The sequence below is a fragment of the Apteryx rowi genome, unplaced genomic scaffold, assembly GCF_003343035.1.
Source record: "Apteryx rowi isolate R43461 unplaced genomic scaffold, aptRow1 scaffold_297, whole genome shotgun sequence".
Lineage (NCBI taxonomy): Eukaryota > Metazoa > Chordata > Aves > Apterygiformes > Apterygidae > Apteryx > Apteryx rowi.
Window position 1 is genome coordinate 882379 of NW_020449385.1, and position 26703 is coordinate 909081.

At 39.6% G+C, this 26703-nt stretch overlaps 1 long non-coding RNA gene across 2 annotated transcripts; it reads right to left on the reverse strand.

Annotated features, from left to right (window-relative positions):
- LOC112967854 lies at positions 1 to 26703 on the reverse strand. Of its 2 annotated transcripts, none has more exons than XR_003254132.1 (3): positions 26612 to 26703; positions 7179 to 7311; positions 1 to 577 (listed from the first exon to the last, which is right to left on the reverse strand). It is a non-coding gene; the product is annotated as an uncharacterized LOC112967854 (long non-coding RNA). The 2 variants fall into 2 exon arrangements; XR_003254134.1 differs by lacking the exon at positions 1 to 577 and adding an exon at positions 1945 to 2087.

Here is a 26703-nt window from a genome sequence, read left to right on the forward strand (position 1 = left end):
GAAGGGATATTGATGGGTGGAAAGCATATGATTATGTCATTCGTTAGAGAATGCATTGTAATGCTATGAAGAGCAGTGCTGAGATTGTATTAGCAAGTACAACTTTGTCCTGACTTTAGAATATTTTACTTATCAATAAATACATTTTACCATTTTTTCTCATGGCAAAAAATCATCATTGACTGCATTTCCGTAATATTAGTGCTTACAACATGGAACTGTTTGCTTATTGTTTTTTATGGCAATTCTTTTTCAACCACAATCAAAAGATAATGTACTCCCGTTCTGCCTTCCAATACTAAGGAAAAAAACAAAACTATTTTAGCATTTTCCCTTCGTTCTTCAGATAATTAAAACAACAGTTAACATTGTAGCATAAGTTCTTTATCCATGCAAAGCATTGTACATGTTATATCTGGTGTAACTGCTATTTTATAAATAAAGAGACAGACTCTTGTATCATAAAATTTCAGGCACTGAGACTTATGGCTATGACACTATGAAGAATGGAGCCTCAGCAGGAAGTTTAAAGCTGTCACATATCCTGCCCAGCGCTGTCATACTTCCTGTTGACTCCCTGTCAAAGAGAGAGAGACAGGAATCAGTTGCAAGGGATAAGGAAGAAAACAAAAGCAGTTTGGATTGAAGCTGTATTAATGCTGTTCTTACTATACACATTGTTTACAGTGATTGTGTACAAAACCCCACGCTCCTAACATACATTTTAACCAGCACAGTTATAAAATATAAAAGCATAAAACAAAAGCTAAAAAGTGCAATATTTAAAATACTCCTTTCTTGTGTACATTGTTCTCACTCATCACAAGCCTCCTTAAAAAAAACGCCTTCAAGGTATGCCTGCACAAGTCAGAGGTAAATGAGCTAGCCCTAAATGAGATCACCCTGATATCAGCAGTGGTATAGCAATACGAGTGTGGGATTTTGCCTGTTCCTGCCTAGAAGCCAGGTAAATGAGCTGGGACAGAGCACTGGGCAAAAGAGCTAGCAGATTTAGAGCTAGCTCAATCATATCTGTATGGCATTGCACCGTACCTCGTAAACTTACCCAAAGAGAAGTACTTTTAAGTTTCTTGACATTTCTTAAATTGTTCCTTAAGATGTTCCTTAAGTTCCCTGTGTCAGAGCTGTGCAACCTAGAGTCTGTGAGTTACTTATAGCTCATGAACACCTTTGGCTGTCTAATGTGAACTTAGAAAGAAGTAATCACACTTTTGGATGAGGACATAGTGAGGAAGTGGCATGAAATTAAAAAATAGGCACTATGTAGTGGGAGAACGGAGGATGAAGGGAGGCAAATGCCACCTGGGAGTAAACTCAAACTTTAGGGGGAAAAGCTAGGGACAGGAGGGAGGTTAAAGGGGTGTGCGACTTATGTGCGATATCTGGAAGAAGCAAGAATTCAAGGTGTAGAAGAGATCCGCATTAGATTTACTAGGAAAATGGGAAAGGGATGGGATTGGCATGGTGGGAGTGATGTGCATGGAGGTTTTTTACCCCTTTACCTCACAGTCTGCATAACAAATTCAATGCACTGGAGAAACTATGAGTCCCATGCTATAGGAGTGCTGGAGCAGAGAAGAGGGAGGTATGGAAGCAGGAGGCGAGAGAGTCACTGCACATATTTATTACCAAACTGTGATAGCTGTAGGACTAAACTGTTAGCCACAGAATAATAAAAAAAAATGGGCATCTCCTGCGCATGTTTAGTGCTCATGTTTAGAAATCTATTCTCAGGCCTTGAGGAAAGAGCTTAATGCTTCCCATGGAAGCCAGCAATTGGTAAGGCACAGTCTTCAACAGCCCACCCATCTTTTTGAGTTGCATATCTTTTCTCCACATAATCATACTACACTGCTTCCTATATGGAATCTGCAAGGGGATGGTTGCTGAAGATGCACATACCATTTCATGGCTTCTACTTTTCTTTAGATCTGTACTTATCTAGAAGTGTTTCCAAACTCTCAGGAAATAGAATCTTCTCCTTCCTTGCAAATTTCTGTCTTCCAGGTATCCCATATAGTGTGGCCTGGGGCTCACGGAGACGAGTTGTCACTGGAGAGGCAATGCTGCATGGGACAGTGAGTAACAGGTTGATGAGAATTAAAAAAAAAAAAAAGATAGTAGTGTCCCATGACCTCTGTGTTTAAAGGTGCTTGCACACCTAGATTTGCCATGCTCTGGTACCCACGCAGTATTTTGTGCCTTCTAAAACTGAGGATGAAAGATTCAAACACTGCTCATTCCTCACTGCCATAGGGTGATATTGCCTTAGTTGTACCACACGGATTTTCTTCCAGGTAGCCTGCTTGCACAAGCACAAAAGCATGCCTGCAGGCACCATGCCCATACTGGAAAGACTATATTGAAAGGAGGAGTATGAGGCATGAGGTGCAAGGAAGTGCTTCCTGTCTCCCTCATCAAATACGGAGAAGCTTTCACAGTTCTTGTTCTTCCCCAAGTCCCTCATTAGTGTGCTCCTTCCCCCTTCTGGAGTCACTCTTGTTTATATCATGTTCTTGAAGGGAGCAGTCCTTTCTTAAGGGGAGTGCAAAGAAAAGGAATTTGTTTCTTATTCCATTGAGGAATGGAAAAAGCATGCTTCATCATATTTGCCATGGTATATCTCCCATTTTTGTCTTTCCTTTACAGGGTAATTCTAGGTAACATGGTTAGAAAGTCTCTATTTCCTTCCACTAACATCTGCCTGCTAAGATCCTTTGGGCTGTGAAACTCCAGGACAAGGCATATCCACTCTGGACAGCCTGGAAAGTGCTTGAAACATCACAGGCAGTAGTTATCTAGAAATAGTTTAGTGAGAGGAAGGAAGCTAGAGCAAAGGTAAAGAGGCTGGAAAGGAGAGAGGGAAAAAGAGAGAAAGCAAGTGCTAGTACAACAAGCAGACAAACAAGATTAAGCTAGCCATTAATAATTCTGGTCTAGAAAATAGAAAAAAGTTCTTAAATGTGAGAATAGTGAGGACCTGGAACAGACTTGCATCTGGACTACCAATGTGACACAAACCACTTTTAAGATGGTGGTTGATACACAAGGAAATCATTTGGGACCAAAGTGAAGAACAAGGTTCTGCCCAGTCATCCATTTTTAGGATAGACATGCAACAATGATGAATGCAAGATATAAAATTAAAAGGGATGTAACAGAGAGAGGAGGAGTGAGAGAATTAATGAATGAGTAGATTAATTTGCATTGGAAAGGAAATTTTCGATGGAGGAGTTGCAATAAGAGCAAGATAGACATTTATTACAACTTAATTTGGGTTCAGACACTCCTTTTACATTGGCATAGAAACACTGGATGTGGAGGGACATTTGGGGCACAGCTCACATAAACATACTGACAGAAAAGTTTATACTGAAGGGGCTTGGATTGTTTGGGTGCCAGATGAGGTTGAAAATCTAAGAAACATTCTGCAGAAACATTCAAAAGCTAGCGAATACTTTAGCAAACTGAACACACTAGAATAAGCCAAAGCTAAAAGTTCAGTATTCTGAGGCGAGAGGGAGAGTGAACTCTTCTCTCCAGTACAAAAAGGTCTGGCTCATCATAAGAACCAGAGAGCAAAAGCCATAGTCATGCAGTGATTTATGGAAACCAACAGATTCAATCTGGGGCACCAATAAACAACAACTGTGCAAATTAAGTGAGTGTCATCAAAAAACACAAAGCTTTACTAGCAGCATCTGTTGTGAAAGGGTAGAGCGAGGTCATGTATGACAAAGTCATCAAGATACATCAGAGTTCCTGGGATTCCATCCAGGTTGGAGGTAATAATTTTCTCAAAGTATATAGAGACTGAACATTCATTTGTGATGGAAAGAGCCTTTCTGAAAGTCAGGTTGTTTTATTTATAAATACCTAGAGCCACTCTGCATCCATAGTAATCTAGCTGTGCCATGACCCTGCCATTCATGCTCACAGCAAATCATCTATGCATGCACAGGGAATTCTAGCATCACATTTTATTTTCTTAAGTACTTGCCAGTGTGTTACATATATTTCTGTCATTGTTGTCTGCCTTCTATAAAGAAATTTGCATTCACTAAAAATCCTTCTTACAGTGCCTAAGCCTAAGCCTGTGAAAGGAGAGAATGCTGGGAATACCAGAAAAGAGACTGTTAATTGTTAAATAATTTTTTTACAGTTCCCTGTCTTGTAGAGCAGATAACAGAGGAACTTCACTGCAACAACAAATCAAAGTATATATGTAAAGATTTCTAATCAAGTCTAGACAAGAGATGTATATATCTTGCATGTTATTGTATTCCTGCCAGAACTATAGCAAGGGTGGGACAAGTGAGGCACCACCTGAGGCAAATAAGCCCAAATCCCTAAAGTGAGGGCTGCTGTGAGTGGAGGCAGAGCAGGAGGCAGCTACAGAGGAAAGTGAGCATGGCATGAGACAGAGGACAGGAATCCAGAGGACAGGAGTACAGGAGGGTGCCCCAAAATATTCTGTTACAGTATAAGACAGTATATAGTATTGTATAACAATAAATTCAACACTTCACAATGTACAAATTGAAAGTCTACATCAGAAAGTTGCTCCAGTATAGATCAAGTTGGGAATTTAACCAAGTTCACTGTCTTTGTAGACAGCTGTGAAGCTTTTCCCATTTTAGGTAAAGTCAGTTTGGCCTCATCTGCTCTTTGGCCAGTAAACATACAGCAAAGGGGAGTGCATTAGCTTGAAAAATTATAGTTAAATAACATTACTATTTTTCATGCGGATTATAGTATCCTGGAGTTACCAAAAAGGAAAACTGGAAATCAGAGCTCCAGGTACCATCCTGCTGTTAGTTTAGGCCCCCAGAATGGCAGAATTGCCTTGCATAACTTCAGTCATCTATAAAATAGGTGATTAATCAAAGCTAGTCACCTGGCCTCCTTGAAAAATCAATGGAGAGAGATCGGTAGCTATTTCCCCATGCCCATTTATTCTCTATCTGCCCAGGCTGAGTATGCAAGCTTAGATCTCTGCTGAGTAGGAAACATTTGCAGTTTCTCCAGCTTTGGAAAGCTGGGTTGCTTATCAGCGACATGACTGATTGGCAGCTCTGGTCATGCGTGCGGGCTCCAACCTCCACTAACCAACAGGACAGAGGCACCTCCGTGTGCTGGTGCAAGTTTTCTACATTAATTTGTTCTAAGGGTTATTTGGCCAAAAGAAGTATATCATAGATGACAACTCTACCCAGTAGGATCTATACTGAACATTTATTTCATATAGAAAAAATATCTATATATAAACTAAAATGTAGAAGAATATTTAAGGATTGGTTTTCTCTTCATTGGCACATATAGAGTGCTTTCACATTAAACAAGTTACACCAGATTCTCCTGGAGACATTAAACCTATTAATGCTATATTTTAAAACATTATGTTGTCTTTTAACAATATAAAATAGTTTTGGTGTTGATTAAATCCTGTACAACATTTTGATAATGTGGAAGAAAAAATGCTTTAAGCAGTTAAAACACAGTTTTTGCCTTTTAGTTTCCATGTATTTCTACACCATGGTTTTGATGGACATGTTGCTTATAATATTTATAAGCAGGACTTTTCTGAACCTAAAGTGTGTCTAAATAACTTCAGCTCTCTCCTCACTTTAAAGCATTTTTAAAAATTTTTACTTCCCCCAAGTTCATTCAGGAGGGATCAGTAGCCTCAGAGCATTGTACTTATTTTTCCAGTCCAAGCACAATTAAGATAATAATGATCTCTTCGTAAAATATTTCAATAAATACTCTTCTGAGTTATGAAATAATTCATAGATAAAAACTTTCATGAAGTATTCGCTGACATTTTAATGTCAAGTTGTCACTGTGGGCAGGACATGTCTCTTAAAGATAGCACAACTGGGACACTGTCCAGGTGATTTCTAACTTGGGCCTGGTTCCTCCTCCTCAAATTGCCATACAGGGTTTGACCTGTAGAAGGTGGGATTTGCATTTTGTGAAAAGGACAGTGCCACACGTCATTCTGTAGTGGCCACCAAAGAAGCTAGATTTAGTGCCATCTGCACCCAGCGTCCTTCAGTGGAGGATGGTCAGAGCATGCGGATATAGGATGAGGAAGGAGCCCGAGAACCGATGGTGGAGGGAATGTTTCATGTCGTCAGTGAAGCATATTTTGTAAGGGCTTTGAAGGGCCATTAAAAGTGTTAAGTCAAAAAAATGACTTGTTACATATTGATCATGGAACCTGCAAACTGAGCTTTTTGTTTTAATCGGTCTCTTTTGTTTTCTTCCAGTCTAGCTGCCAGCTTCATCCCAGCAGAGCTGGAGCCAGGATGTCTGCTTACAGCCACCTCACTACACGGCTGACAGGAGGTGCTGATACCATGCGGAAACCAGCTCGCACCCTGCTTTTGGAAACCAGATGTATGGATATAATTATGCTAATCAGTGGAGTTATGCCCCTCCCATCTTTCCCATCATTTCCAGCTGCAGTACTTCTCTTGTAGTTGAACCAGTATTATGTCACATTAGTTTTAATTTTCCATAATACCCCCACAGTTGGTGTGTGTGTTCATAACTCAGGGCTCATTTTACAGATGACTCACATAATAGTCAAAGTTATTAATTTATTACAAGATTGCCTACAATCCCAATTTTTACAGTGTTCCTACATTGCTCACAGACTTAAAATCTGGAGCCATTCGTATTACTCATTAGTCGACTGAAATAATTTGAAGAGTTAGTGTAACTATTGTTTTCACGGGGCCCCAGGCCACAGCATTACATGCTGGAGAGTCAGTGGAGCCTTTTATCCCGTGTGAGTGACTCGGAGCATCCCAACCAGACTCCAATACCTTTGCTGGGCCAGGAAGCACCTTTATTCTTGAGTAGTCCCATGGCCTGCAATGGAGCTTTTCTGAAGTTCTCAGTTCCACATGAGTCAGGACACTTGAATGTGGCCCTTAGGTGCCAATTAAAGTCCACTTCACCCGCAGGAATATACTTCCAATTAACATAGTAGCCCTGGAACGCGTTGTGGGGATGCAGAGAAGAGCAGAAGCTATTACAGCAAAAAAGTAATTGGAGCGTTTAAATGACAAGGCCCTCATGATTAGCCTATATCGTCATATGAATTATCCCACAATAACCCAACTCCAGGTTCCATAACTGATACTCACGTGAAGGTTTGTACAGGACGTCCAAGACTGGGGCTTCTCAGCCATCCAAACATCTCAGGAAATCAGGTTTTTCAGTTTCCTTGCTCTTGAGCTTCCCACATCACAGCATGGTAAAAAGCCAGAGCTCCAGGCTCTTCAGAAAGAATTTATAAAGAACAAACAAATATGTCATTCAGAATGCTGTCTTGGAAAAAATCTGAAAACCTCCTTCCCTGGGAAATCTCAAAGTTTATGTTTTTGTTCTGGAATGACTTTTTCTGTTGGAATTTCACTTGGAATAGAGATTCTACTATTCTGCCAATTCAAGGCTCAGTTGTGATTCAGCTGTTACTCATCCATAAAATTAATGATATAACTTTATGTCCCTGTGTCTTAATTTATAGAAGTTTATCATCAGTGTAAAGCATAGCACTATTTGGGAGAGACATAAGGAAGACAAGAGAGTCTGTCTGAAAGACTGTGCTAAGCCCAGGATGTTTATTTTTCTACAAAGAGGTAATATATTTTTCTTTCTATTCTGCTTTTCTTGAGGAAATTCTGTAATGAACCCTTCCACCATCTTGTAGCTAAAAGCTGTGAATCTTACACCAAGAATCTACTTCAACAAGCAAACCTGTGCCATCAAGTGATCCCCAGAGTGTGCAGTACAGTACATCTGCAAACATTAATCACATCAGACTCCATTTCCTGTGGCTAGCTACATTGGCTTCAGATGCAATAAAATCCTGCCTGCCTAACCCACAGTGGTCTTGCAATGAATATTTATATAAAGCTGTCACTGCACACTGTGTTGTGCAGTTAGGGGACTGCGCCAATAAAATCCTAGGTCTCAACCCCAAGGAAGGTTTTGAGTTTAGGGGCAAAACTGGTGCAATAGAAAAGAGCACCAAAAGCAGTTTAAGATGTAGCCAACGAGCAAAATAATTTTGGCACTCACACTTTCTATTCTCTTTGCTGAATCATTTACTTTTAAAAGTACTTGGAAAAGCACACAGTGACAGCCCCACAACTTTTGAGTAGCTTTGTGTATCTGATATTGTCGTCATGTGACAACAGTAAACATAGAAAATGGTATTGCCTCCAACAGCAAACAAGGAAAGAGTGAGCTGCTACAGAAAGCCCTGCTCTCGCTCGTTCAGCTTCGTTTTAGAGAGTCTTCCCAGAGACTTGGCCAGCCTGCCCCTTTCGGGTCTTCCCAGAGCAGATTCAAAGGAACAGAACAAATCTCACTGCCATAACAACGCCCGCTCCAAGTTTGGACATAAAGTATAAACAAGAGGCATCAGAATCTGGCCAAAATATCTGGTTTTGAAAAATATTATCAGTATCCTGGAAACCAGAAACCAGCAAGACCCAGTCTTGAGCATTGGTTAAACACCTCGAACCAAGTGATCACTCGTGCTGGGCTGAGTGAGACCAGCCCAGGAGTCCAGAGCAGGATACAAACACGTTTCACCCCCAACCCCTGGTTGCAGCCAACCTACTTTGAGGTATCTGCATGTGTAGCAAATAAAACAGAATAAAGCAGAATTATTTTGCAAAGCTCCTACAGAGTCTTCCCATTGGCTTATTTTGATACTACATTTGCTTTGTTCTACCTTGTCCTGTAATTTCCAGCACTCTGATGAATTTCATACCTGACATATGAATTCCTGTATCATAAAAATTCTTTGGAAAAGAAAGAGAATTAGGCAGCTCGCAGAGGGGAGCTAATGTTTTTGATGGACAGAAAGATAAAGTAGCACAGCTTGTTAACACCTTCAGGTACTTCACTATTTTGATTCTGGGAAGGGCACACTTCATTTCTTCCTCCCTGTTTTTGCTTGTTTTTCAGTAAAATTTTCTTGTAATAAAAAAAGAAAAACTAAGCATACGCTTCACTCTAAGTGTATATATAATCCCTTAAGCTCATACATAAAAGCTTTCCTAATAGAGATAGACTTTTCTTAAATAGGTCTGTGGCAGGAAGAAAAAGTCACTTCAGTTCCATAGGTGAAATTTGGATAGTTTGAAAATACAGTCTGCAGGATCGATAAGGATTTCCCTGACTGAGAAAGGAACTCAAACTTTCTCTACTGTATTTTTCACCCCCTGTTCCTTTTAGAGTCAAATCTTGGTGTCTTGTCTATGCTACAGAAGTCTAAAATGTTTAACTTGTTAATATATATTAGTGAAAAATAATCAATAATCAACTTTGTAATTTAGTTGGTAATAAAAGATGAAAGCTGAGCTTTTCACTTTTTGTAATTTACCTATTGGGGGTCAACTGCTAACTGTGAGCATTCGTTCTAGGCATGCAAAAAGGATCCAAACTTTTACTGAAAGAAAGTGTGTTATTTTCCTAGTTGAAGATTAACTCAGTCATAAGCTGTTTCTTCCCTGAGAGAAAGAGCTTTCAGATTTTTGAAAACATGCAACGTAAAATTCAGCAGCTATTCTTCTATATGAATGCCGACTTTACTCTTCCTGAATCTAAGGATTATTTTGCTCTGTAAGAAGAAAACACTCTTTGTTGGGAAGGCTATGTACATTATAACTTTACTACCCCTACTAACTTTGATCTTTTTTATCTTTCTCACAGATATGTTTGGTAAATATATAAGCATGTTTCAGTTTAAAATATAATAGAAAAACAGGGTATTACTTCATACTTCTGCTTATATAAAAATAACACTGTATGCATGGCCTGGCATATGCCATGGCTGGTGCTACTGTTCAGAAAAAAATAGTGCACAGACAAAACACATGATGTACATGCAGGTGCAATCCAGACATTATTTTTCAGCTCATTGTTGTTGACATCGTATAGGAAGGAAAGGAATGAGAATCAGGACATTTCTGTTGAGATCACCCAATCTCTCCTGATTTCTGTTTCCCTCTCACTAACATGGAATGAAACATATACACTTACACTCATCTCAGGTTGCTGTCAGATTTACTCTCCAATTAATATTTGCAAAGCACAGTGAGATGGAATGAGCTAGACTAGGGAACTATAGCATATTACTTTTTCTATTTGTTCATTCCCACATCAGTGGCAGACTTTTTGAAAACTATTTGTCAAAGTCTACATTTATAATTAAATAGTTGTTAAGTACTTTGGTATAGATCTTCATGTTCTCTTTTGTTTGTAATATTTCTGTAGAAGTGTGAAAACAATATTTCTCATTTGTTATTACTTCCTGTTCCATGGGGAAAATGTTATTGGTTTTCTTATGTTGTCTCTCTTATCCCCATATACTCGGTAAAACTAACATAAAACTGCACAGTTCTGGGAATTAATACTGATAACTAGGCCCCCATAAAAGCACTTCTCAGGCAAAATTTTAAGGAGTGCACTAATAGGTCCACTAGGTAAAATTCTGAGGGACTTCCCAGATGTTATTTTTAAGCTGTTACTATTATTAGATTTTTAAGCTAGCTAAAATCTGCATGTGAACTCTTTGCTGTTGTCCCTTTTGATTTTTTTCTTGATGCATGCTCAATCCATCCAACCTACAGAAGTGATGCAAGAAAGCATCAGAAAAGGTTCACATTAGAGAATGAAGAACCTAAATGAGTATTACAAATACACACCATGCATAGTATCTATTCCTGAAAACTTGCTTAGCTGATGAGTCTGATGAAAAAAACGTAAACCGGAGTAACTGTGAGTATTCCCATGACATGGAATAACAGCTACAGACATGCAGGAGTCTGCTTTGAAGAAAGGCATTGTGCTTGGAGGATTTATTTTTGAGAGGGGAAGTTGGGTCTCCAGCCCATGTCATTATACTGTTTAGAGTAGCTCACTCCTTTTTATTCTCTGTCCAAAGTTTGTGCTGTATCACAATTAACGGCAGGGATGCAGCACTGTATGAACTGTGTTCATTCCTGAGAATAGCTCTAATGAGGGCTGGAAGAAACGGCTGGAGAAAATGACCAGGATGTAGGTATTTAATAGATTTTATTTAAAAAATGACACGGTGCTAAAGAGCTCTTGGCAATTACTGCGTGAGGTGATAGCTCTGTTACAGCAGAGGCTTACCTTCTCAGTACTCCCAGGTTACAGCTCAGTGCCTTCACATACCTGCAGTACTGCCCAAATTGCCAGCCTTTGCTAGGAAATCCCTTAATTTACATTGAATTAGCTCATTGCTCAGCTCCCTTTCCCACAAGCGCAGGAAAATGTATAGATGCTTAAAAAAAAAGAAAAAAAAAGAGACATAGTTCCCAAAGAAGCAGAGGTGGCCAAATAAAAATGTCTGAGAAATTAATCATAAAGCAATCCCGCTCTTCTATTTTTATATGCTCTGTGCTGCTGCTCAGAAGCAGCTCCTGGCCGAGGCTCCCACCGGCCGCAGCCCCGCAGCCGGGGAGGGCAGCGCAAGGCGCTAAGCGGCGCCTCGTCTTTTCCAAGCACTTTGCAAGCATGAAGTTAATCTCTCAGTGCTGCGGAGAGGTATGTGTTATCTCGTTTCGCAGGAGGCGAAGGACTCATAGAGCCACACAAGTCACCAGGGCAGGGCCAGAGGGAGAATGCAGACATAGCTGGGTTTCTTTTTTTTTTTTTGCCTTATCCTAATTAGACTATCCCTATATTCTTTCCTCATAACTTCAATGGCAAAATTTTCACTGACTGCAGTGAATGCCAGACAATGCCTTAAACGGAGCCCTTTCGACCCAGCACTGACTAAGACACAGCCCTTAAGGACTATTTTATTGTCTGCCAGGGCCTGACTGCCCAATATAACTTCAACCGAGCCTTCCACCTCAGATCAGGAAATTGAAACGTAGCTATCCAACATTTAATTCACACGGCCATCTGAAACTGGCAGCTGCACCAGCTAGTTTTGCAAATCAGAAAAATGTATTTGCCAGCTATTTTTGCCAAGCAGAGAAGAAAGTCAACCAGCATCAAAATGGTAAGATGCTAGCTGGTTATATAACCAACCTCAGTTAACTGGGGCTGGGTGTACATGTCATTATTTTTAAATATTTAATTAATGTTTATCTTCTGGTAGCTCCCACAGGTTCTTAATGCTGCGGTCGTACTTGAATTGCCCTTCGTTGATTAGAATCTATGAAAACAAGCACCATACAGGTTTTGGAGACAGGAAGACTGTCAAACATATGAAAAAGTGTATTACACTTTTTCTTACACTTATAATGTAAAGTAAAGCTTTAAATAGCAGCATAACTGCTGTTTTACCAGTGCCTCCCTCAAGTTATTAAATAGCAGCTGTTTTCTTACAGGCATCATAGCAGAAGAGGGACTTCAAAATGCATTACAGAAAGATGGGATTAGCTCAGGAAGCTTCTTCCATATGTAAGGGGATACCATGGAGAAAAAGTTACAGAATTGCATAGAGGGAAAAAGAAGGAAGAAGGTATCATCACAGATACCACTGATAAAAGGGCTGGAAGAAATCTAACTTATTCCTGCCTCAGAATGAAATCTTAACCTTCCTGACAGATGTTTGCCTGGGAAGACACAATGATTTATAGATTTTCAGGTTCAAAAGAGTCAGCAAGGTCTTCTCAACACAAGCTGTAGGACTTGCTTGAACTAATGCACTCTCCGGTCCAGAAGCTGTGGCTGAAGCAGAGCACACCTTTTGGGAAAATCGTCCACTTGGATTTTAAAATTACTTACGAAGGAGAAGCAATCTTTGGCAAATTGTCCCGGGGTTATTTACCTTCCCAGTTAAGGCAGCTTAAAAGATTTACTAGGATGAGTCTAGGATGCCTGCATTGCCCTTAAACTTTATTTTTCATACTGAGGCCCCCTTCTTGCTTATTACTCTAATGGCATTTTCGTAAGCATTATATTTCTCTCGGAGTATTCTCAGCCTGTAAAGGCTTGTGCTGTGCGAACTATTCAGCTGTCATAAATGACAAGGCTGCAGCTGATGAAGACAGTAGCGATAACATCAGGTACTGAATGCTCAGTCCTATTTTTAAATTTTTGCTTGGTTGAGAGGGGAGGGGGGTTTCCTGTAAGTATAATTAAGTGATGGCTGGCTGTGTGCTACAAATAATTTCTCATGCAAATTTTACACAAGTTCGTGCTTACTGCTCTCTTACAGCCCTCAATGCAGAAAAAAGTCATCTCTAGTGACAATACTTCATTTAAAACAAGGAAGAAAAAAACGATGTGTGTTTCATAATCTTCATGACACAAAGGACTTCCTTCACAAAGGAAGGCACAGACTGCAACTGATGCACCTCAGATCTAATCCCAAATCTCTAGGAATCTGTGGGAATCTCCCTGCAGACTTCAGTGTGCACTGGGCCAAACTCTGCGCTTTCAGCGCAGTAGCTACCAAGAGTCTAGATTCTAATCCTGCTCCCCTGCCATACGGTAGCAAAATTCCTATAGTTTAGCATAGCACAGGAGCGAGATGTTCACGTTTTTAAAGTGTCTAATAACCTTCCAAAGACCTTCTTATGCCACCCAGGAAACAATGGGAAACAGTGCTCTAAAAGAATGCTTAGTTTCATCACTGAATCTTTCTGAAAAATGCAATGAGTATTCAGTCATTATTTATTCCAGAAATGAATTAAAATGTGCCCACCCTTGAAATCAAAATAAACCTTTTAAATTAACCTCAGTAATAAACAGTCCAGTCATTTCTTTCAGTTCTGAAAATTTATGTGCTGCTGTCAAAAAAAAAATTACAAAAGTTAATTAGCCCAGTACAATTAATTGATGTGTTCTGTCGCGTCCTTAGAATTTAAATTCTGTAATTTTAAGATGTAAATTAAATAAAATTAAGAAACATATTTTATTTCTTAATCCCATTAAACATGCATTGTATTTTAGGCATTAGGGAACCTGAAATTCACAGCAGACATTTAATGAATAATCAGATCTGGAAGATATAATTTGTCACAGCCACAGAAAGAGCCTGGTAAAAAGCAAGCCTGACACGTTAATTAAATAAGTCTGAATATACTGGACGGTAGAATACTTGCTGACATTTATAGGTATTTTTTGCTTTAAAACTTTTTTTGACCTATAGAAAAAAGCAAGAAAAACAAGAAACTCCACAGCATATGGAGTTACAAATCCTGACAAAGATATGTTTAAATATTTAATGCTTTTGGATGCAATTCTTCACACATTTTATACCAAAATTTCCTTCTCAGAAAGCCAATATTTAAAAGTGTATTTTCATAAATGACTTGGCCTTACAATCCTTTAACCTGATGAGTAATTCTAGATCATATGAAAGCTTACTCATGAGGAAGATTGTAATTTTTGAATCCTTAGCTTCTGACCTCACAAAACATGAGGTCAACTTTACTACCACAAGTGAGAAAACTAAGACCATCCAAAAGCCTTTGCCATATCAGGGTGCTGGAACCCTTTGCTGGAACRGACCGAGCTTTTCTGTTCTTTTACAAGTAGCTTACTTTTCCCTGTGAATACTCATACCAGTGGGACTAGCCAGCTCCACATGAAAAGCTGCTCACGTAGAACAAGTGTTTGCAAGATCTAGCCATAAGTGGGCTGTCCCATAAAGGGCCTAGGCTGGCAGCATGCTGACTCTTTTCCAAACTGGCTACATACCTCCAAACTTTCATTAATGCTTTTTTAGAGGACTGACATCGCCAGGAACTGCCTTCCAAAATGGAAATCCGTGCCTTCACAAAGATCATGAGATTGGCTTAGAAATTATATTTAAGTCTCTCTCTTCCTCTCCCTTCCTATATACATGCAAACATACATACAAATATATATTCACATACACATGTATAATATGTATTTACACATGGATGCACCCATACATACCATATATACATATGGGTGTACGGGTGTATGGGTGTGTATTTATATACACATAAAAGGTGGGTTTGTTTGCTTGCTCTTTTTTCAGACTTTAGGAAGACCACCATTTCAAATACTTCCACACTGGCTGCCAACACTGTCTTTTAAAAGGAGCAGAACAAGAAGAGTGAAGGGTCTCGTACAATCACATGACTCACGGAGCTGGGATTCAAGAAAAAATAACTGCAAATACCTTGTAACTCACAACAAACCTGTGAGCACTGGCAGCATCAGAACCAAGCCAGAGCACAAATCAGCAACATTTTGATTGTTCGCCATTTTGAACTTTCATGTTTTGAAGTACATTTTTGCTACTACAAAAAGGAACCTTATAAGAAACTTAGTATTACTGTGATGTTAAGAAACTACCCTTATTTAAAGATTATTGATCTTTCACAGAGTAATAATTGACTATCAACTATTTCACCAAAAATAATATTTTGGTGCAATTACAACTTTGATCCTGTAAACACTGGCTGGTGGTCCCATTGTTGCCACCCCTTTCCAAGAAAAGGTATGTTTTGTAGGAGTCATCCCTAATCCATCTCCTGACAACCTGGTGGTAGCAGAAGCACGTGGGCATAAAGCCTTCCGGCAGCTTTTGCCTCTGCAATGTAACAGAAGATATATTGCCGCCTGGGACACTCTATGCTCTTGATAATATTTTGGCTGAGATCAAAGTTGACCATGAACTCCGATTCCTTTCCACGCTCTTTTCTTGCGATAGTTCCCTGACTGCAGGTGAGACCACCTCAGACGTGAGACTATGATGCTGGGGAGCTGAGTGGTACTTTCTCAGTTCGCACATATACTCACGAGACTTTGAAGAACCTGGGAGAAAAACCTCAACCCTGGTAGTAACTTTGAAACATGGTAGATCTGAAGGAGAGTCTTTACCCCTGCTCTGCCCCACGTGACAATTAGGGACTTCATTAGTAAATAAAGGAGCACAAAGTCTGGAATGAAAGATTAATCATGCTGCCTAAAAGTCAGCAGTTTTAGTCATGGTATAAAACTGCACATGACAGCATTCCTTTCTGAAATCTGATCCCAGAAAGAACAGCTTACACAGCTGAAGAGATTCCAGACAATGATCTGCTGCTCTGGCCTCCTTGAAATGTATTCCTCCGCAACATCTGTAAGCTGTAAGTCATCTGTGTAGGGCTCATGTATGTGTAATACATCCTTGAGCCATGACTTTTCCACTGTGGATCAAAGCCATGTTCTAATACAACACCGAATACTTTAGCTATGTCCAACATCGCTATAATAAATTAAAATAATATAAATAAAATAAAATAAATTATAAAACGATTAAAACAATTTTATATTAATTTCTCTGTTTTAGAGCATATCTTATATTCTCTTTGGCTGAGTGAGCTGAAATATTTCTGAGTTAGCCCCAACAAACTTCTTGTAAGTTGAAAGTTGGAACACTACAGCTAAATCTGAGCAATCATATGATTACTGTTGAAATCCGAATCATAGACCTGAAGGATGCCTTGAACAATTTCCGGTAAGTTCTGATCTGTCACAAAAATTGCAAGATTAAAAAAAACTGACTACTTTTTCTGTTCCAGCCTGTAATTGCCTATAGTAAAATTGCTTCTAGCTAGATATATCTATAAAGCTTTAATGAATTTGGGTTTCTCCTTCCAGATTTTGGAAACAGGGGCAGGGGACAGGAGAGAGAGAGAGGACTTCTCCTTGGAAACTTAGGTATTCTGACTTTTACCAGCATTAATCTGATCCCCAAAGAAATTATAGCTTCCATCATAAATCAACTGAAGTAAATGGTATCATTTTAGCAAGAGATTCCAGTGCTGAAATGTTCAACTTGTGTAGAGTTTGGGATGGATTCTCTACCATGTTCAGGACTTTTGGCCTACCTCTGGAATTAATGTGTGCTTTTTCCATTTGAGCTGTTACACCACAAATTCAATCTCTCACTGTACCTTTTGCAACTTCCAGAGTTGCACAGAGAGCAAAGTGGTGCTCAGAAACAGAAGGCAGTTTTTCTGCAAGCAATGTCTCTGGTTGCATATAGGAAAGGCATGGCTGTCTCCAGGTACCTTATTTCCTGGATAAAATTGGATGGAAATGTAATTACTTTTGTGATTTTATAAACTGTTTCAAAAGGATCTCTTAGGATAGTGCTGCTTATAATAGCATCCTAAAATGCCAGCTGAAGGCATTGCTTATAGGAAGGAGTATCTGTAGCTCATGATTCCTTCTTTTACAATCTGGTTACCAAACCCAATATTGAACCTAATGTGGTTTCCCACAGTTGTTGATCCTAGGATCTAGACGTAAGGTATACCTTTAATTACAGATATAATKATAATATAATATATGTATGGGTTATGTTGTAAAATCCCATGAACTATATAATTGCCTACATGTAGCATTCATGCCGTTATCTATGTATCATAGATGCAAAACTACATGCTCTTTACTGAAGAAGTCTTTATTATCATTTCTGTACACTTCTCTCCAGAATTTTTCCTGGAAATACCCCTCAAGATTTTAAGGGGTATAATTTCTATTAGTTCCTTCAGAATGACTGGATATTTTTGACTTCACATGGAACCAGTGACTGCTGTTTTTAAGTGCAAAGCCCAGACCACGACTGAGCAAGCATACTTCCTGTTCCACATTAATTCACTCTTCTCCATGTGGAGTCAAGGGTGGCGGGTGGGAGGTAGGATCATTCTGGCTTGCTGTGATAATTCAGAGAATTTTCAGCACATGATGATATTCAGATTTTCTTTTTCTGCTAAAACAGACAGTCAGAGGTCACCTTACATTCAAGGTTGCTTTACGCTTTGGTGAATATGGCACTCTGTTTGCAAAGAAATCAGCTAGTGAAAGCTGCAGGCAATTTTCTACTAAAGGGCATATTTTTGGTTTGGTCAGCATGATGGCCTTCCAGGACAGTAACACATACTACTTGCTATTTATATCAGGATTTTCCCATTTCTCCTTCTGAGATTACTGAAAACTCTACATGTCTAGACATTCTTTGTAGTCTTTGAAAATTATTTACTGATGACAGAAAGAGGTCTGGTGGCCTCTCATATTTGCCTTTGAGTCTTTTTCAAATAGAGAAGCCAGGCAGTGTGAAAACTTCAGCTGTATCTGCTTAGTTAAAAAAAAGTCTGTACCCAAAAGCTGTTCAGCAGACAAACACAAAAAGCAGTGGGACAACGGAGGTATGGAAAATCATCAAAGGAAGATGAGCAGAAAGCACAGCTTTGTTTTCCAATTTACATCTAAGGAAAGACTGATGTTGTGGTTGATGATATGTCTCAGAAATGCTAATTGTCTCAGGTATTAGCAGAGGCTGCTCAGCAGAAGAGCCAGAAGTTGATCTTCCTGTTGTAGCGAATATCATTCCCTCCATTTCAAACAAACATGTTCAAGTGATTTCTTTTAGCACTTTTAAAATAGAGGTGGTTTTGTTCTTCATTCCTGACTCTGTAGGAATGGAAGGGATTGAAGAACTGAAACACACATAAATCAATTCTTCAGCAACATGAATCATTTAGCTGGCTTGTTGGTTTTATATAGTACACTTTGTAGAAGTGTCTAATAGTTGGAAGAAAGAATAAGAGGAACAGTCTATGACTGATCTTTTGATTACCTTAGAAGACATACGCTTTTATGGTTGTTTTTTTCCCCTCATATAACCTCCTGGGTTCCTCTTTCATCAGAGACTCTTAGTGATAAGAAAAAGCTTACAGTACACTAGGTAAGCTGAAGGCAGTTAGATTGCTGCGTATGACAGGATTAGGGCTGGAGGCTGCCAAAGGACAGCCAGAGAACTATCTACAAGGTTGGCCTCTCCTGCCTCTGTGAAAGGGAAACACTGGATTTACAGAAGGGGGGAAGGAATGCACAGCATCATGGGGGGAACGCCGAGAAACAGTCCCAGAGGAACGGCAGATGGCTCGGCAGATCTCAGATATCTTTGGTGAGAGAGCACCAATAGCTCTCATGCTCAGAACGGCAGAAAAAGAGTCACCCTTCCTTCATAAGAAAAAAGGAAGCAAGCTGGCCTTCCTTCAGAATGAGACAGGCACAGACAGAGGGGTCTCAGCCACACATCTACAATTTCTATTCATGAGCCTAGAAGGCCTGGCTAATTAAACAATTTCCTAATCAGGGAAGAAAAGAGGCTGAGCCTTCTGCATAGAGAGTATTAAATCACATTCACTACTAAGAGCCATCAGATACACTGGAAGAAGAAGAAGAAAGAATTCAAACAGCTGAAACTATCAAAATGAGGACTGCACAAGTTCAGAATGGCAGAGAACAACTAAGTTATCAGGTGATGACCCTTGCTATAATCATTAAATGGTATGAAAACAATAGTCAGCAACAATTATTTTACTAGTACTACTAACTCTAGTTCCCCCATATATATAAACGAATAAAAAAAGCTGTCTTTGCTCCTGTACCGAAGTCTGTAGGAATTTATATTCAAGTTTTATTTCAGGACTCAGTTTGATCCATTATTCCAGATGAAAGTTAAATATTCAGTCTCTTAATCACATGCCATCTCCCTCCGCTGGCAGAAGGTTTATATGGAACAGAAGTTTTCCAGGCTAGTTCAAGCAGCCCTATAAATCTAAAAAAGGCCACAAGCCTTGCAAGGCAAATATTAAGAGTGACTCTAAACATGTTCACGTACATTCCTTGACCTAGCAATAGCTATAGCTACATGCACATGTTCCCAACAAGAATAATTTGATGGACAGTGAAGGACAGGACTGTATCAGTGCAGGGGAAATAATATGGGCATTAAAACATTTGCTCCACCCGCAATATGCCATTCCCTTGTTACTTCAACTCAGTCTGTATTTTTTACAAAGGCAGTAAGATAAAGACTGAGGCATTCATATTGCACATCAGCTCTGCTGCCTACAAATCTGAGGTCACAAGCCACAGATCTAAGAAAGGACTTTTTTTTCCTTAAATATATACCATACATGAAATGAACTTAAATATTCATTTGTTTGGTAACTAAAACAAACTTCCCTACCAATCAATATGCTCCTCAGACGATGACTAAATGTGGACTGATATCAAGTGAGTCACAGAAATGATAAAATAATGTTGTTTATCTTTACATGTCAGCTGTTATGCTATATGAAAGCCATGATACATTACAGAGCTTGTAAAGTTAAATGAGACTGTACCACCACAGCAAGAAACTATTCTGGGCCTTTCTTTTCCATGAAGAAGTCAACAAAGAGAACAAAAATCACTGAGTACAATTCTAATGTTAATCTTCATAATGTCTATTCTACTTGAGACAAAGTCTAAACAAATGCTTTATTGAAAAGGGATTGGTAACTCACCTGGATCAGTGACTTAGATTACCCTACTAATCTTTGACCACACAGCAACCATAAACCAAGCTGGCAGAGGTATGAGTCAATATTCTTTCACTCTGACAATGAGGACAAGATGGTTTGGCAAACTGCCTTAGTTGCTGTTAGTGTAACAAGAAAAGCATATTAGCAGCAAGCCTGGTCACCTAAAAGCAGTAGACTGTGGGCCCGATTTCCAGTCCAAGGGCCAGATTCTGGCTCAGAAAAGTTATGCAAATCTCTTTTCATTGCCTTGACTTAAGCACAAATAACCTGCACAGCTTTAACTCTACCAAGATCTTTATGGCAGTTCTGTTTCCCCTCAGTTGCCTCCCAGTTGCAGCCCACAGTCCCTGTTCTCTCCAAGTAGGTGAGGGAATGAACGGTTTTAAATGATTGGTCCAGACTGCACCTCCTCCAAAAGACAGTGCTGTATTTTACTAACAACAAGCTATGCAGTTTTATACTGCATTGTTGCCTCTGAGCAAGGAGCAGCAAAGGAAGTGAACATTCCTGCCTGTGCTGGGAATATTGCTGACTTTCCACTTAAGTCTACTTGTACCGTGACTTGTGGTGGTAGACTCAAAATAGCAGAAGCATTTTTAGCCAAGAAGAAATTTGTTAGCCATGACAAGTACATCTGAGTGCTTTCCAGTCTCAGCTTTTGGGTGGCAAGCCTTTTGCCAGCATTTTTCACATGCAAGCTGTGCATCTTACAAAGCAGATACTTATAAAACTTTCTTGAAGTGCAAGAAGGAAAAAAGCAGAAACATGGCTCCTTGGAAATACCAAATAAACAGCAAACCAAAAAGCAATAAGACTGTACACAGATGGTTATTTGCATTAAGGAAGTTTTTACTGGGGGTTTCCCTGTACCATCCAGGTTAGAAAATGGCTTAAGTGAGGCAGAACTTACTCGACTGGATTCAGAATGAGTAATACACRGAGACCATGTGCCCGGGGGAGACCATCTGAAACTCTTGGATTAACATTTAGTTTATAAAAAGTTTAACAATGGCAATTCATAGTTTGTTGGCCAAGGAAGATAATATAACTGCTAATGCAATGGACAGACTATGGAACGAGCTATAAACACAGAGGCAGAAATTTAGGGTGTTTTTTTAAAGGTATCAGCTGTGAATTCCCAGCCTCGGGGTGAGTCATTTATACCAGATGCAGCATTTCAAGGAATCATTTCTAGTGAAGTGACTAAAGAGTTGGAGGAAGCCCAAGTGCAATGTATTCGGCGGCATCCCATGGGTCAGATGAAAGAAGCTGTTTCTTAAGGGGGCCCCAGGCCAGATGGTATTTGCAGATGATGTGGAGGCAAAGGCCAAAGGAGGTGGAGTTTCCCAAGCAGAGGGAAGCCTCAGCCAGGAAACCAGGAGCTGCGGAGACGTCAGCACACACTCAGTAACAGTTAGAACAACACGTGTGAAGGGCTGTCCAGCCACCTGCTGCTCTTTGCAGAAATTAATGGTTGAAAAGGCCCGGTGCTGTGGGGGTGCAATTTGATAAAAATATGATCCATGAAAAATGCTTAGCACCAAAGGGGAAGAAAATGTACTGCCAGAATAGCCCCAGGAATTACTAATGATTGGCTGATGCAGAAAAAAAGAGAAATTCATCTCCTATTAAATCTGGGGTCTGTGGAAACTCAATGGATTATGCTGTGCCATCCATGTTTCTATTGCTGTTGTAGTGGGAGTAGCTTTCATCTAAGGGCCCTGTAGAAGTTCTGGGCTACTTAACAGAATAAATGTGCTCTGGAACAGCACTGAACCCCCCTGCTGAAAGTGGGCAGGAAGAGTTATGGCTCTGGGGAGTTCTCTGGGTTTAAGGGGTGTTTCTAGAATGAGTACCAAGTGACAAAGATTAATTGCTCCCTGTGATAGCTCTAAACTAGGTCATTGCACAATAGTGCTCCTAAGTGAACCTGTTGGAGCATTTGAAACTACAGCTGTGCAGTCAGATTTCTTCTTTGTCAGAACTGTGCCTCACAGGGCATCAAAAGGAGAGTTCTAAGTAGGAGCAAAAAACGTGATTGATAAACTAGACCATGAGGACAATGGCCAAAGCGTTTCACATGTGTCGTGACAAAGAAGTGTGAAACACCCCACTTGGTATAGGAATTAGAAAAGTATTCAAAGAAGACAAAGAATGGAAGCTAATGTTCAAAAATAACCTGCTTTCATTAAATTTGCAAGGTCTTGAGCAATGCAACTGGGTATAATATCAAGTGATACACCACAGTGTGCCCTTTTTTCCTTTTTTTTTTTTTTTTTTTTTACCACAGTGGGTAACTGAGAGGGATAACTTTGGATGGTGGAAAATGGCCTGATTTCATCTACATCATCTTGAACTTCCCACACTGTAAGTATTAAAGAAAAAAAACCACAACACCCTCCCCATCAACTGTGTCAAAACTTTGCAATAACTACTAGAAATGTAATTCAAAATAGTGGCCCACTTTCCTACAGTCAAGAGCAAAATATTTTATTGGCTTTGATTTGGAGTCTGGGTCATTCAATTACAGTGACATTGACAAATTAAGACAGAGCACAAACCACCACAAGTTCTGCAAAGAACCTTTCATATTCATGCATATGCCAAAGATATTTCGGAGGATGATAAATTATCTAATTCAAGATATGAAAACTGATGACATCCAAGAAGACTCATATGACTTGGTTAGTTTCCCTAGCAAATCACAGGAGGAAGATCTGCCCAAGCCAAAAGAATTCTGAAGTTTTTTAGAAGATTAGTTAAGAAAGTTTAACTTACTGGTATGTCACTGGCTTCTGCACTGAAGCCTTCAAGATACAAATTGCATTTAATAGATAGGCCTAGTCTGCAGAACAAACATTTTAGACTCATTGATAATCTAGAATCAAGAATGTAGGGTATCACCCAGACTGGCAACCGGGTTTGAGCAGGCAGTCCCACATGGGAGTCTGCAAGGACTGGTGGACTTCTAGGAACCTCAGAGATGATAACAAAGATCAAACTGCTAATGTTTTCAAATTCCTGCTAAACAAAACAGGAAGATGTTGCTCTAGGAAGTACACAGAGCACCTCCATTAAGAGGGGATGCGATATGATCATCTTAGTGGGAAAATGTGTTTGTACTATATTAAATTTTTTATGTCTGATAGGTGAGGAAAGGCAAAGGGAAGTTCAGCCAGAGTTGTTACTCAGAATGCTCCTACAAGCCTTAGATTTCTGTGTGAGTGAATGATACAACAACATGGTAAAAGGCAGCTTTACATAGATAAAACTATGTCCCTCGTGCAATCATCAGTGCCAAAAATGTTCCCAAGAGATCTGCTTTACTCTACATCTTGTCCCAGCTGACTGAGAGCAGCAACAACAGGAGTTTCATAGCACTGCACCCAGACTCTCTATTTGAGAAGATCAGTCCTGAAAGCTGTAGAATTTCACCACTGTGCATTCAGGGATTGTACTTTACGGCCATAAACCTACACAGATTAGAAAAAAAAAGAAAAAGAAAAAGAAAAGAAGTTCGGGCTACTAATTGACACAGTTGTTTGAGTAAAAATCAACCACCTGGGGATGAGGTCTTCATCCTTCACCACGTGTTCACATGGGTGAAAGCAGCATCTGGTCTCCAGTCCTGCAGCTGCCTGGCTGAACAGGGCTTGGGAGCACTGATGAGCTGCTGTTGGCCAGGAGGAAGGGAGTGCCTGGCATTAGTCACCAGAAACTGGGTCTGAATCAGTTCATGGAGTCCTGATTCAGCAAATTAAACATTGGTGTGAAACTGGAGATGGATCCTCAGCACTCTGCACTGAAGCAGAAAGCCTGCCAGGAAATCTCAGGTGACCTCAAAGACATAGCTCTGGAGCCTCTGCATGACACAGATCCAGCAGGACATGGCCTGGGTTTTGAAACTGGTCTACAGGGTGGGAGGATATCCTCTCTTTGGGGAGGGCAGTGACCACAAGAGGTGTATGAAGTGGCCCTGTGACTGCACGGCCCATTCAAAGTCTGCTTTCCCCATCTATTTTTGCTCACCCATAGCAGATGATATAAAAGCTTACACTTAGGCCTACAGCGCCTGAGAACGGCTGCCCACAATTACGCAAAGCAAATGTGTGCTTGGGGAATGCCACATCAGCAGTCCTCCTAGGGTGCATGGAGAATTAGTGCCAGCCCTGTATAATGTTTACATAAGAGGATTTGATCTGTGCTTCCTACTGTGATTCACAGGGCTCTGCCCTGCTGGAATAGCTAAAACTTAATTCCTGTACTTTTATACCTGGTACTGCTATTCTGCTGTTTGCTGCAATGCATCAGTAACAGTAATATTGCAGCATGCACTATGATCCAGTTTTAACACAGATATATTTGTGTTTTCATTTTTCCACATATTTTTTCTAACCACATTTTTCAAGTTTATAAACTTAGTTTTCAACTGCAAATCCTACTTTCTTTATTTAGCTGAAAACCAGAACACTAACATTTAGAAATACAAAGCTGCCAGCACTGTTTAAACACCCTCCTTAAAAATATGCAGTTTTGCAAAAAAAGAAAGAAACTTGTATCTACGTATTTTGAGGAGCTAAAAATGACACTGTTTCAAAGATGTGAAGCTTGAAAAGAAATGAAATGTTTGACTGTATACAATTCATTTTTCACTGCTGCTCCAAAGATTTATAGAGCTTTGTTTATAGGTAGTCACTATGGTACCAATTTATTTATCAACTAATGAGCTAATCTAGTAACAAGTTTGAGAATTTCACAGTGACAAAAAGTGACAGTGGCATGACTTCTGTCTTAGGGACAGTAGATTCAAAAACATGTTTTTTTACCTCTTGTAAATTTATAGGTCTTCTATACAAATAATTGTGTTAAAAAGCCTTGGTTCTCTCTCTTCCTGACTTTCTGTCAGTGTAACCATTTTGTATCTGTTTTCTGACCTAAAATTGATCACTGTACTTACAAACTACACAAGAATCTAATGAAGCTTCACTTATCAATATTTTTAAGTGTTTTGCATTCCTCATATTTTAGGAGAGACATGCAGGTAAATCAGAAGGGATGGCAAATCCCACGATCCGGTCAAAATCACGAGTTTAGTACCTGCAAGTTCTGGACATGAACAGAAGCAGCAGGGCTCAGATTTCTTGATTATGATACTGACTGATCTTTGCTCTAAATCTTGTATGACTGGTGCTATGCAAATGTAATGGAACTTTTCCAGGCAGGTTTATTGTTAAAATGTAGGTTATCGTGGCAAGGACATACTTTGGCAGCTAATTTGTTATCTTGGTTTGTTCTTTCCCTCATGCAGATTTATTTGTTTATTTCAAGTGTGGCTTTCTGAATACTTCCAACACCAGCAGACATTGCTTACGGGAGAAGCTAGACTCCCCAGCTCTATCTGGCATTGTTGCTTGCCGGAATGGTTCTCTTGGGATGTTTCTCTTACTAGCGTTTTTATGAAAGCAGGCTGACAGCCTACTGCACAGTCCCCAGCTGGCAAGTCCCATTGGCAGCTTTTCATCTAGTCCCTTTCTTTTGATGTGTCTAGCTTTGGTGGCCTACAAAGAGTCAAGCCTCCTCCTGGAACAGCTACTGAGTTCACTTGAAACACTCATGCAATCTTGCTGTGTCAAAGTACAATAAAAAAAGAAGGAATGCTGGCGACAGAAAATCCTGTATAAACTATGATCAAACCACTTATAGGACCATTTATTACCCTATTTTCTATCACGGCAACCAAGATCAGCGGTTTTATCTTTTATTCCCCTCTGAAAATCTTATCTGGATCAAGTTGAGTCATAGTCAGTTTACAGATTTTCTGCGGGACTCCCTCCTACATGGTGTTTTCAGAATTTGCAAATGTACTTTATTCAGCTCTGTCCTTTATGACCATTTCCTCCCCATTCCCCCCCTAAATCATTTCTGCACAAGTAAGTCTGGATTTTGTTGCTCACTGCTTGTATTGGCCACAAGAAACCAATTCATTTTTGAAAAGCTTAACTTTAAAGTGATCTTGAAAACATAATATTTTAGAGCTGTTCTGTTTTTCATTTTTTCTTTGGTTTCAGTATATTGTCATTTTTACATTTTACTTGAACAATGCAAAAGGGTTGAAATTATATCCTAAGAGTGCTGTTGTCACAAGAGCAGTTCAATTCAGCTCTTAGAATAACTGCCAATTTGCTCTTTATGTATGACTGCTGCAGAAGTCATTATGATAGCTGATTATTGTAACTTACCAAAAATGCAGGAGAGGATAATATGTCTGTGCAGAGAAATGCATGCAGTTGCTTGTGGTCTGAGCTGATTGGATGCAAGCCAGACTGGTCTG